At 36.6% G+C, this 10879-nt stretch overlaps 1 long non-coding RNA gene across 1 annotated transcript; it reads left to right on the forward strand.

Annotated features, from left to right (window-relative positions):
* The first annotated feature begins 2737 nt into the window (after positions 1-2737).
* Positions 2738-4504, forward strand: LOC126713663 (uncharacterized). The gene is made up of 2 exons (XR_007651394.1): positions 2738-3800; positions 3923-4504. It is a non-coding gene; the product is annotated as an uncharacterized LOC126713663 (long non-coding RNA).
* The last annotated feature ends 6375 nt before the right edge of the window (positions 4505-10879 follow it).

The following is a 10879-nucleotide window of genomic DNA, read 5'->3' on the forward strand; positions in this document are numbered from 1 at the left end:
TGTGATTATCATTTAAATTAGGGATTATTTGTTCACTTTATCTAAAGGACAAAAGTACTTTCTTTTATTATTATTATCATGTCTGCTTAATAACCTATCTGAAGTAGCTCTACCTGCTATGGACATGTTCTTGGCAAACGAGACATAATTTGTGTACAAGTCGGACCAAAGTGAGTTGTAGTTGGACCGGTTTCAAATCTCTAATCCAAAATATTTGGGCCCAGTACGGCAGGAGGCAGCCCAGCCCATCATTACAAAAAGGCCCACCACAAGCCTTACCCACGAGACACTCATGAAAACTCCAAGCTGTCATAACTCTTCGCATTCCAGTCATGTGCTCTACATGTGGGTACTTCGCGGGTTAGCTTTTCGCGAAATCCACTTGATCTTCAATATAAGCTTGAGTCTTCACACTCTCTCACACACAACCCTTACAATTAAAATCCCACATAAATACGGGGAAAAAAAAATGATTGAATGGAATGACAATCAAATTTGGTATGGAATAAAGACCAACACAAAATAGTTGTAAATAACAACTTTACAAATTACCTTGCCTCCAATATCGTGTCCAATTTCTTCTGACATGAGCTCAAAAGGCAGTCCCCATAACTGTACCCAAAATGGAGAATGGGTGAAGGCAATATTGTTTTCTACCATCAGCATAGCAGGAGAAGATTGTTGTCGAAGTTCCATGGACCACTTCTTTCAACCCACTTCCCAACTGATAATTAGAGCTAAATTTAAACTACAGGACGTTATTTCCAACTTCCACAATCCTTAGATCGATCGGATTCCCATTTTCCATGCAAATCTTTGAAGGCCATTTGATTCTAGCTTTGATCAATAAGGAGACGCCCAAATAAGCTTAAAGAGCATTCTTCTTTTATTTCTGGTTTACTGACTTTGGTGATGACGATATCTTCCTCTTCTTCCTTTGTAAGCTTCAATCTGTGTAGGTTGTCCTGTCCACTACTTCTTGTTCCATCTCTAAACCTAGTTACTTTACTACCTATCCAAAAAGATGATTGATTATGATAGGAAAGACCCTTAATTAGGGAGTAAGTGAGGGAGAAAGAGGCTTGCACCATGTCGATTGTCGAGAGCTAACTAAGTAGTGTATTTATTATATTATATTATATTATATATATATATATATAGAGAGAGAGATGGGTTCAAGTTACACCTAGTGTAACTTTTATAAAGTTACACATTTTTTATACCGTAGATTCATAAAAGATCTAACGGCTAAAAAAAATATCATTAAATGCTGTTGATTTTTATCTCATTCATAATTAATACTACTATTTTCTCTCTCTTCTTATTTATTGTTTTCCACTTAATTAAAAAGCATATGGCCATTTTTAACAACTTGCAGAGATTTTTCCTTAAAATCTTCCAAAGCCATGAGGTATTTCTCAACAGTTTAATAGTTCCTCTGGCCATGGATGGATGGAGGTTTATGAACCCATATTTTGGAAACCTGGGAAAGCCTACCAAACCCACCCTCTTATACCAGCAAGTTCGAATGTATTATTTACGCTCATTTGGAGTTGGAGGAAGACAAACACGAGATTGTGGTGGTTGATATTACTAATAAATGTAAAAACGATCCTGATTTTTTAAAATACAATGCTATGTCTTCTACATGGGAAACTTGGTTTCAATATCCAGTATTGGTTAACTCAACTATTCCATGTGGAAGAGTCGTAGTTGTGGTTTGGTACTAAAGCCTATTGGGCATCCATCGTATTTCGGGAGGCAAGGAATTTATCCACTGTGACTATCTTTGGGTTTGATTTAAAATCGAAATCCTGGGCTTACAAAGATCTCAACGCTGGACCATTTTTGGGGTATTCTGAAAGTTTCATCTGGACTGATCCTGGTTTTCTTCACTTATCTTTGGTCGTAAATTTCACTTGTAGGAGGCAGTTTACAAAGCAAAGAAATCGGTGCAGAAAATGTCAACGTGTTCTTGATGTAGTGATAGGGGTTTTGATGCTCTACTGCTAGTGGATTATGATTCCTGTATATATATATGGAAGATTTTAAGAGTACAGGTTCAATTTGAAACTAAAAAATCTATAAGTTTTAATTTGTAACAATCATAAACATTAGGGTTTAATTTTAAACTTTTGAATCTATATATGGTTTAATTTGAAACTGATAGAATTTGGATTGGCAAATATCCGTGACAATATTGCAATTTGAATTCTTGGTCCGAAAATTGTCTTGAAGCTTCTCCATGGTATTCTGTTGGAAGAATCTCGTTCAAGCAAAAAGTAATTCTGTTCAACCAAGCTACATTATAAGTTACGTTTTCCTTCAACTCGAGATTTCACTCCTTTGTTTATTGTGGCTCGCTCAAGCAAGAACCCACTTCAGCGAGTCATTAACTTCACTAAAGCCACCACTTCAGTTTTTTGTTTCGTATAGTTTTTTTTTTCAAGTATAGAAATGCAAGTCGTTAAAAATGGCAGTGGACCCTTTAATCAAGCAAAAAACAATAAATAAGGAGAGAGAGAAAATGCTAGTATTAATTATGAATGAAGTGGAAATCAATAGCTTTTAATAATATTTTTTTTAGCCGTTAAATCACTTAAAAATCTACGGTGTAAAAAATGTGTAACTTTACAAGAGTTACACCAAGTGTAATTTGAACCCATCTCATATATATATATATATATATAGCATGAAAGTATATAGGCGATAAGTAAGTACGAAAGCATCTCGCGGGACCTCAGAACGACATCGTTTGTAAGCATTTAGCAATTGGAAAATGCTCTCGCTCATGCTCATTCTCATTGTTGAACTTGTAGTAACTGCCAATATTCTCATTCATTCTCACTGTAACTGCCGATTAACCAACCACCTAAACTGCCAAAATCCTTCACCTACTCACTCAAAAAATTACCATAAAAACTAAACACACTCCACACCACAAAATTGAGCAATGGAGAGTAGAATAGAGAAGCGGAGAATAGAGAGAGCAGAAAGAAATGGCGGTGACATTATCAGCACTCTACCAGACTTTCTCCTCATCCTTTTCTCCCAACCCCCATTCTCACAAGCATTTTGTCGAGCAGGTGGAAGCCTCTCTGGACTCTCCTCCCAATTCTCAACTTGGACCAGCGCACACTTCTAAGGAATGAACATACTTTCAGCTTTGTGGATAGAGTGTCAAGAATCTGGACTCTTTGCAACGCCATTCCCCTACACACATTGCGCATCCGATGGACCGCTAATTGTCAGCTCTCTATGTTGAAACATGGCTACGAGCCACCATTCATCTTGCCGTGTTGCAAGAACTCGATCTATTCATATATACATATACATATTATCAAGCTTTGGAGTTGCCCCGTACTCTCTTCTTTTCTACTACATTAGTAGTTCTCAAATTCAAAGATCAGATTTTTCTCAATCCTCCTCATGATTGTAGCTCACCAAATCTCAGGATTCTGCAACTCAGCTATGTTAAGTATGCGAACCACAACTCTCTCTCTACACTCCTCGAAATGCTGCCAAGTTCAATATCATTGTACTCATAGCTCCGCTCAAAAGATTGCTTTTCAGTTAAAATGCTGACTGTTCGTCATACGAACTCCAAATAAACACCCCAGCTCTCGAGTACTTTAATTTCTTAGCTGATTTGGGCGGACACATTGTGTTGGAAAACCAAAACCTCCGCAACTTGTTTGAATTAGTGAATGAGTATTCAAAATTATGCAAACAGGATATGGGATTTCATGGGACCCCTCTATAACGTTGCATCCATGGATATGTGGATATCAACCGCACACGTAAGGGAACATTATATTTTCCATGCTCTTAACTCTCAATTATTAGTTAAATTGCCAAATACTTAATGATAATATTGTTGTGAGTGAGTTGTGACTATGTGATTCTTACGTTGTCCATGCAGATCCTCTCCCATGCTTCTAATCATGAGGATCTTCCCTTGTTTCATAATTTGTCTTTCTTGAAGTTACATGGTTTGCTTGAGCCTAACTGGCGTGGATGGCCTGCAGTACGACTCTTACTTTCTCGGGCTCCAAAGCTACAAATACTTGTCTTTCAATTGACAGTCATAAATCACTTTCATAGTTTCACACCTTACTGTGGCTTGAAGGAGCCAACAGATGTTCCTGAATGTCTGTCATCACAACTTAAAACTTGTCATTTTAAGGGATTTTCAGGGTGTGAGGTTGAGATGGAACTTCTTAGCCAGATCTGAAGGAGGCCAAAGTGTTAAAGACAATGAAAACCACTGTTGAAAGTCATTTAAAGTCAAAGGAGAAGCTTCGTATTCGCAAGGAATTAAGGAATTTCCAGAGGAGCTTTTTGACTTGTCAAATTGCAATTGACGAAGGTCATTTCGAATTTATTAGTCTCTCTCTCTTAATTGGCAAGAAGCAATAGTTTTATGGGAAGCCCTTTGTTCTTTGCATCTTTCATTTGAAACTTAAGTGGATTCAAGATAATGAAATACTCCTTTAATTGTGAACTTTGCTCTCTCTCTCTCTCTCAAAAAAGAAATGCATAAACTATATGGTTCTTGCTATATCCACTAAAATGCTTTAATTTGGAATGCCCCTATTCAGCTTATAGTTCTAAACTTTGTTGATGTTGAAATGAATCCAGCTGTCATCATAGGAACTCAATTTTGCTTGGGGGTTGTTGATGATCGTAGAGTAAGCCTCTTTTGTTAAGATTCCAATCTTTACTTCTGAATAATTTAGCAAAACGTGTTGGATCGAAAGCATGGGGAAATATAGAATCCTTGGGTTTACATTATCAAATAATTGAAACTAAACATTTAATGTAAGATGTTGAACATATTTTTCAAATAATTGTTTAAATTAAACTTCGTTCTTTAAATGAGAGAGTTTTCGCAAGACTGTTTATTAGATCAGCCAGAGAATCCAACTTTCTGCTTATTCCCATTGGTGGGTTGAAAGGATAGTACTTTTGCTGGTACTGAGCTATACTTATGTAATCATTGGCGGATTATAATGCAATACAACAAGGTTTATTTTGATGCTTGAGAGGTGAAGTGACTTGTCTTCAACACTGTGTAGTTAGGTTGGACACTACATGCCACTACATATCAGTACATCGCTATCATTTCAATTTATAAATCAATTTACAATCACATTATTGACTTTAATTAATTTAGCTGGATTTTTTTTTGGTGAAAGTTTAGAATTCTTTCTTGAATTTTTTTATCTGTCCTTTTTTACAATGTAAGAGTAGTTGTGTCACTAACCCAATACTATTAAATTGTTTGCTTATATTATGTTGTTTTGGTCCCTGATTACATTGTTAGTCAGTTAGTGTTGCTGAATTGCGTATTCCTTCAAGTGAAATACAGTGTGTGTGTGTGTGTATACATACTGTATTTCACTTTTCATTCTGGGTTATATAGTTTTACTGTTTCTGCATATGGTAAATGATATATGGAACCAGTAGTCAATCTTGAACCTTTTCCATTTCTTGTTTGAGGCAGATCCTTAATGCGATTCATTTTCACTTAGACAGATGACCTATTTACATTTACACGACCTTGACTATCAACTACAGACTGGTTGAATTGAAATCATTTAAGTTAAGTGGCCTATGCTTTATTCAGCATGGTTGAATACCTCTCAATTTTAAGGATGAGCCTAAAGCAACATTATCAGAATTGTACTGAGCTGGTGGTTGAGTATGAAGTGATTTTTTTTCAGTTTGATATTTTCATTTTAACCAGATATGCAATAAAACTGGGGTTCAAGACTACAAGTGATAGCCTAATGGTATTGGCATCCTTTGTGTTGCCTCATGTCTGTAGTTTGAATCCCACCTTCCATTCCCCTGTTATCTACCTATCTCAAAAATAGAAAAAAGAAAAAAAGATATACAATATAACTGGTTTTGGAACTGAATTGAAGTGAGGTTTTGTTTTTGTTTTTGTTTTTTTCTTTTTTTAAGAATGCTATCAATAAGAACCAGTTGTTGAATTTTGTTGAATTGGATTGAACTAAGCACCTTGAAATTATAACTTTTCTGGGAAAAGAAAAAAGCAGATAGAGCAAAAGCCTCCCCTCCTCTTTTTGTCCACTCTACCTGAAGTGGACAAATCGCATGTAGTGATTATCATGGCAATTTGAACTTGGAACCTCAAGTTTGGATGAGATGCTGCAGTATTCTAAGTCACGAGAGCTTCTTTAGTAAGATATCTTTTTAATACTTATTAATGTTTACTTATATTAATATTACATTTATTATTTGTTAGATATTTGTTATATTAAAAAAAGCAGTGGTGTGATTGTTAAAACTGGTTGTTAAAACTGGTTGTTCTGAAAGCTGATTTCTTCTCTGGTTGATGCTCGGTATGGTTATGAATGGCTTAACCACCACTTTTCCATCTTTTGTCTCAAAAACCCTTCTCAAATTCCTTTAGGAAGCTTGATATCAACATAATTTGCTTGTTAAATCCTTCACCCAATTAGAAAATCTTGAAAGAAGCCAAAAACTCCCTTTTGGTATGTGTGGGTTAGTTATACCTGGATAACTGACCTATTATCATTGTTAATTTTAAAATGGATTTATTATTTTTAGCTGAAGTGAATCAAAGAACACAAGAGGGAACTCTTGAATATCTTGGGAAATGTTGACTGCTCCAAGAAGATGAAAGAAATGAGAGAAGCAGAAAGGATATCAAAGTTATTCCACGAGTTTGTATATTTAGGGGAAAGCATTTGCTACATTTGTGGAAGCCAACGGAATTGTGAAATTTATCACTGATACTGGAGCTACAGTAAGCCATGATCCTTATATAGGTGGTTTGATGCTAAATCTTGTTAATGAATTTTGTGAAAAGTCCTCATACATTGGATTTTTGTTTAAGAGTTGCTGTAACAATTACATGATTAAGAACGTGGAAGACTCTTAATCATCACATGTCTCACTTCACATAGTTATTGTTGTTTAATTGGTTAGTTCTTGCGTTTCTTGGCATTGATCAAATATATATGAATTTCCTACCTTAGCAAAGCTCTTTGGTGCTTTGGCGTCTGGTATCAGTTATGGACTTATGGTATTGATGGGCCTTGATACAAGTGAGTCACTGCTATGCCTTGTTGTAAAAAAAGTATTGAAAGAATAAAGAAAATAGAAAGGTTTGAATAAGTTAAAGATGTAACAACAAATGCTGGAATGATAGTATGGGGAAATATACAGTTTTAGGACTTTCATTATTAAATAATTGATGCTTTGCCGAAAGTACTTATATTTGACAGGAAGATGTTGAACGTTGTTTTCATCAAAGAAATATCTTCTCTACAATCATTGATCAAGTAGTACAAGCTGCAATACAACGAGATTTCTTTTGATTCTTGAGAGGTGAGGTGACTTGTCTACAACTCTGTTTTGTCAGGTTGGACCCAACCTACAGCTACATATTTGTACATCTCTATCGTATTCAATCTTGAAATCAATTTATGGTCACATTATTTACTTTACTTTATTTAATTAGATTTTTTTGGAAAAACTTAAAATTTATTCTTGAAATTTTTGTTTATTTGTCCCTGTTACAATCTCAGAGATGTGTCACTAACCCAAAGACTGCACTATTATTTGTTTATTTTAGGTTGTTTTCATCCCTGAATACAATGTCCTTGTTGCTGGATTGTGTATTCTTGAAAGTGAGTTACCACAGTATATAAGATATTTCATTTTTCATTCTTAATATGGTTATTTTGCAGAGTCTCTTGGTTGTGTAGTTTTACTTTTGCTGCATATGGTAAATGAAGGGATGGCAGGATTCAGTTTCAAAGTTTTTCCATTACGTGTTTGAAGAAGATCATTAGCATATTAAATTTGAGTTAGGCTAGCCTGATTATGTGCTGTTTGTCTAAAATTTGAGTTAGGCTAGCCTATACTTTATTTAGCATAGTTACAAATTGAGTTTTTAATGATTCATTTATATTAGACTCCTCATATGTTGCACTGTGCAAAAAATATTTATATTGGTTCATTTCTAAAAATATTTCCTAAAATAATACCCTAAATCTTGAATCCATTAAAGTTTCAAATAAAAGATGCAATTTACAATGGGCACTATTGCTTCTTGCCCATTAAGAGAGAATGTCTAAAAACAGAAATATCCTTCATCAAATGCAATTTGACAAGTCCGAGAGCTCCTTTGGAACTTCATTAATTCCTTGCGAATCTGAAGCTTCACCTTTGAGTCTGAATCACTGCAAACTTCATATTTGCTAGCTTTCTGGCTCATCCCAGCAATAGTACAGAGAGGTAGGAGGAAAAAGAGAAGGGGGTCAGTTTTCAGAAAGCTTTATCTAACAGTCTACTAATGCATAAACTTCGAAAATTGTTCTTTGCTTTCAGACACACTCATTGCACATAAAGTAGTCACTATTTGATGGAAAAGTTAGGGAAAATGATAACAAAGTTATTTTGTGTGTGGGTATGTGTGTGTATCAAACAAAAATTCTTATGGTTCTGAAGCAAAAAGTATATTACAAAACTGTTTCCAACTACCACCAAAAAAAGTATATTGTAAATGTTACAGCACATATTCTAATGTTGTATTCTAATTGTACTGAATTGACATTGTTAGACCTGGAACTGTCGAACAGTACCGAGCAACACTTCCAGGAACGAACCCACAGGCCTCCAACTCATTGGTTTTAAGTTCTGGACATAATAGATTTTGTGGGAGCTAAGAAGAAAGAACCCAACCTATATTCCACACCAGTATTATAGAAACCTAAACCCTAAGTTAAAACCAGTTACCCAAGCTTCCTTCCATTTAGTCTAAACTTTTCAAGCATAACTTACATTGGTAAAGAAACAGTGTAGATAAATTCATTAAACTTTAATCAAAGCCCAGCTTCAATTAATGTGAAGACCACCTTAAGCCATTGTTATCATAAGTCATAAACATACCAAGCTTTAACCCAATGAGAAAGGGTCAGCTTTCAGTACAAGTTTTAGTGTGAGATCACCAATTGAACCGCTATTTTTTTAATATAACAAATATCAAGAATATAATATCCATAATACATGATATAGGTAAAACTTATTGAGTAAGGAAAAAAACATATCTTACTAAAGAAGCTATTGAGCTAAAGCTGTGGTTAAAGCATCAAGATATGATTTCTTCTTATTTGTCAACCACGCCTATCTTGTTTGTAATTTTCCTGAGATTTCATCTAGAGGTGGCCTCTGGAAATTAACATAACCTATTGTAAGGGTATGATCTCGGGCCCATTGAACTTTGGGCCCTAACCTTATGGTATAGTACGTGATCCTACGCCCATTGGACCTTTGACCTCGGTCCAGGCACGATTTAAAGCCCAAATGACGTAATTGGTCCATCTTGTTCTGAACATATTAGAAATGAGCCCATGCCGATCAAGAATAACCTGATCGGGAGTGTAATTGTCGAGAACATCCAATATTCTCGGCATCCCAGTATTGTCTTAGGGAATATCGCTGCCGAACATTCTTTTGGAGGCTGGAACCAATTTCAATGCCATTACCACCGTTCCCAACAAAGCAACTTCTTATCAGAAATGATGAGACAGGACCCCACCCACATAAGTGAGATCAAGAAGTAATCATAACACCTTCACCCATCTTAAGCTATAAATAGGAGAATAGAATGAGAAGGGTGGGGTTGGCATTTCTGGAGAGAAAGAAGTAAGAAAGTAAGAGAGAGAGAGAGAGAAAGCAAATAAATGATACCCAGGAGTGAGTAACACAGAAAGGAGAGTAAGGGTGTTCATTGGGATTAAAGGAAGCAATAGAGTGATTTGAGGTGGAACTGCCCTTAGTAGGAAATACTAGGCCCACTATACAAGTAGATTGTGAGCCCAATTCTAAGCCTCGTCCACATAGTAGAATTTGGGTACGCACAATTGGCGCCGTCTGTGGGAATCTCCTATGAAGTTGTGGTTCTGTTGAGACATGCACGGGGAAAATGTCCGGAGGTCAATCAGGGAGTTATGTTGAAAGTGGTTCTGGGAGGTCTTCTCGGGGATCCACTTGGTGGGAAAGAAGACAGAATAGGCACGAGGATAGGGAGTATAAGCAGGAGGAAGGGCAGTTCGGCCTTAGAGAAGGGTCATTTCAAACATACTGGACAATGTCAGGTGCTTCGGGGCACAATTGTTTTGATAGAAGGGATGAGGAACTTGAACGTTTGCATAGGTTGGTAAGGGATTTGGAGTTGGAAGCAGGAGGTAGGCGTCAGAGAAGAGACCATGAGGAACGTGAAGAAGGGTTAGCTAGTGTGGAAGGTTGCTATGGAGCGGGGTCCCATCAATCCGGTTCCCATCAACACTAGAATCATTCACGGGAGTATGCAAATCAGGACTTGATTTCCCCAGAAGAGCAACGACCCCGGAATGCCGCCATGGACACTATGAGCCGAGCATTACGCAGAGCTGCTCGATCGCCATTCTTGGGGGACATTGAACGGGCCTTTATGCCAAGCAGATTTATGCGACTACCATTCAACTCTTATGATGGGAAAACGAACTCGGTAGAACACGTAAGTCATTATATCCAGTTGATATCTTTGCACACTAATAACGATGCACTAACGTGTAAGGTATTTCCTTCGAGTCTCCAGTCCACCACTTTATGGTGGTTCAATGGATTAAGGAGAAGCCAATTCGCAGTTTTGTCGAGCTGATTCAAGAGTTCGGTGTTCGGTTTATGACTTGTAGCCGGGTGCCGCAACTAGTGGACGCACTGTTATCTATGAAAATGGGAGCCGGGGAAACCCTTCTCAGCTACACTAGTTGATATTGGGAGCTGTACAACGAGATTGGCGGGGCAACGAAAAAATTATAGCCAGTACTTTTCAGTT

The sequence above is a fragment of the Quercus robur genome, chromosome 2, assembly GCF_932294415.1.
Source record: "Quercus robur chromosome 2, dhQueRobu3.1, whole genome shotgun sequence".
In the NCBI taxonomy this organism is placed as follows: Eukaryota; Viridiplantae; Streptophyta; class Magnoliopsida; order Fagales; family Fagaceae; genus Quercus; species Quercus robur.